Source organism: Micromys minutus, assembly GCF_963924665.1.
Source record: "Micromys minutus genome assembly, chromosome: X".
Classification (NCBI taxonomy): domain Eukaryota; kingdom Metazoa; phylum Chordata; class Mammalia; order Rodentia; family Muridae; genus Micromys; species Micromys minutus.
This window is the reverse complement of record NC_137970.1, coordinates 6,968,333-6,971,159: the sequence shown is the minus strand read 5'-3', so window position 1 is coordinate 6,971,159 and position 2,827 is coordinate 6,968,333.

Sequence of the window (2,827 nt, the reverse complement as noted above, 5' to 3'; positions counted from 1 at the left end):
GACATCAATGGGAAGGGAAACCCTTGGTCCTCTGAAGGCTTGATGCCCCAGTAAAGGGGAATTCTAGGATAGTAAGGTGGAAGTGGGTGGGAACGGGTAGCACCCACATACAAGCAAGGGGAGGGGAGATAGGATAGGAGGGTTGTGAATTGACACCAGTTATTCACAAAAAGAGGGGAAAAATGGGGACATATGTTCTCATTCTGTTAGGCCAGTATTTCTTTGATGCCAAAATCAGACAAAGATATCACCAGGGAAAGAAACTTCAGTATTTCTTACCAATAAAGACTCAGAAAGGAATGAGAAGCTGGAGTGCATTTCAGTGGTAGAGCACATGTCTGGCATGCACAAAGTCCCAGATTACACCCTCAGCTACAATGACAAAGAAACAGAAATCCTCAGTAAATATACTAGCAAAGCAAATCCAGCAACATAGAAAAAGGATTATAGAGCAAGAACCAAGTGGGATTTGTTTCAAGAATGCAAAGTTGGTGAGAAAATACTTACTCCATCAACGTTATCCTCCTACTTCCATTTGTGATAGTGGAGAGTAGCACAGTGTGTGTGCACATGTGCATGTAAAAGCCATGCAAAATGATATAAAGAATCAGAATAGACATTTTTCATTAAAAAATAAACAAATGACCAATAGTGACATAGGAAGTTTTCTATTATTAGTAATTACAGAAATGCAAATCAAAACTCCAATATTGGTTTAAAATTATTAGGTAATTATAAAATGAAAAAAATACAAGTGTTGCTAAGGATATAGAGAAATGGGAGGCCACATATATCATTGGTAGGAGTACCATTTAGTTGTCCCTCTAAAATTTAAGCAGTAACTTAATATTCCAACTTTAGGTATATGATCAAAAAACTAAAAACATATGGATGGGCAAAAAATTGTAGAGGAATGCTTTTAAAAGAATTATTCATAACAGCTAAAAGTTTAAATAACTGAAATGTCTACAAACTGATGACTAAATAAGCAAATTATGTAATATGCACACAGCAGATCATTATGCTATTATGGAATGAAATTAATGCACTGCCGCATACTACAATGTAGATGAATATTGAAAACATTATGCCAAATGAGAAAAGTCAGATGCAAATGACCAACAATTAGTTGACATATCTAGACTAGGCACATCCACAGTAACAAAAAGACTAATGATGAACAAGGGGATTAAATGAGAATAGGAAGTGGCTGCTGCCACTTTACTAAGCCAGCAAAACCCATACTTTCATTCTGAATATTTGTCCTTATGCCCACAGATAAGAGTAGACCACATTCCTCATCAAGGGAACTTCTCTTTGCAATAGATGGAGAATGCTAGAGATAAGGGAAAGTCTACTAGGCAGGCCTCAAATCAACACAAAGAACTACACACAATTACTTTTTCACAGGGAAAAATCACAATTGGTTGTCTAATGTTAAATGTTCAGTTCTGAAAACACACATATAAGTAACATTATATTGACTAAGCAGGGTCTCTCTCTCTCTCTCTCTCTCTCTCTCTCTCTCTCTCTCTCTCTCTCTGTCTGTCTCCCCCCCCCCCCCGTGTGTGTGTATATCAACAAAAAAGTGGCTATAAATGTGAGGGAGAGCAAGGGGGTACATTGGAGGGTTTTAAGGGGAGAAAGGTAAGAGGGAAATGATATAATTATATTATAATCTCAAAAAAATTAAAAATGCATACTCAAAGAATAATAGGCCAACAAATTGGCTCATCTTTCCACCAAGTCTGCGGTCCTGAGTTGATATCCAGAAACTGCATAGCAGAAAGAGAATGAATTCCCACAAACTGTCCTTTCACTTCCACCTGTGTTCCAGAACCTAAGCCCACGTGCACACACTAAGTAAAAATGTAATTTAAATGGTTTTAAAAATAAAATGGCTGCTAATATATTTGTTTTATTTTGACTTCAAAAATTCTGAAATGGAAGGAGAACAATGTATAATTTTTAACATACTAATAGGCACTGAATTATTTTTTCTTTTATTGAAAATAGATTTTTTTTCTCTCACATGATATTTTGTGGTTACAGTTTCCCCTCCATCTCCAACTCCTACTTCCCCCATCACTTCCACTTCCATTTGGATCCATTCCCTTTCAGACTCTCATTAGAAAATAGACAGGCTTCTAAGGTATGTAATAATAATAATAATAATAATAATAATAATAATAATAATATATAATATGATAAAAAATCCTAACACATCAGAATTGGTATAATTTCATGTATCTGTCGAGCCTTGCTTTGTGTCCAAGGATGTGGTAGATTTTAAGAGAATGCTCAATGAGATACAGTAAAGAAGGTATATTCTTTGGGTGAAATGTCTGTAAATATTATCTGTTAGGTCCGTTTGGTTTATAACTTCAGTTAGCTCCAGCATTTCTGTTTAGTTTTTGTCTGAATGTCCTGTCTATTGGTGAGAGTGGAGTATTGTATTCTCCCACTATCAGTGTGTGAGGGTCATTATGTGATTTAAGCTATATTTAAGCTGTAGTAGTGTTTCCTTTACAAATGGGTGCCCTTGTATTTGAAGCATAGATACTAAGAATTTAAATATCTCCTTCGCGGATTTTTTAAGGAGATATAGAGTGTCCTTCCCTGTCTCTTCTGAGTAGTTTGGTTTTTAAAATAGCCACACCTGTTTGTTTCTGAAGTCCATTTGCCTGGAATATCTTTTTCTAGCCGTTTACCCTGAACTGATGTCTATCCTTGATATTAATGTGTGCTTCTTGGATATAACAGAAAGATGGATCCTGCTTTTGCATCCATGCTGTTAGTTTGTATCTTTTTAAGTGAGTTGAGAACA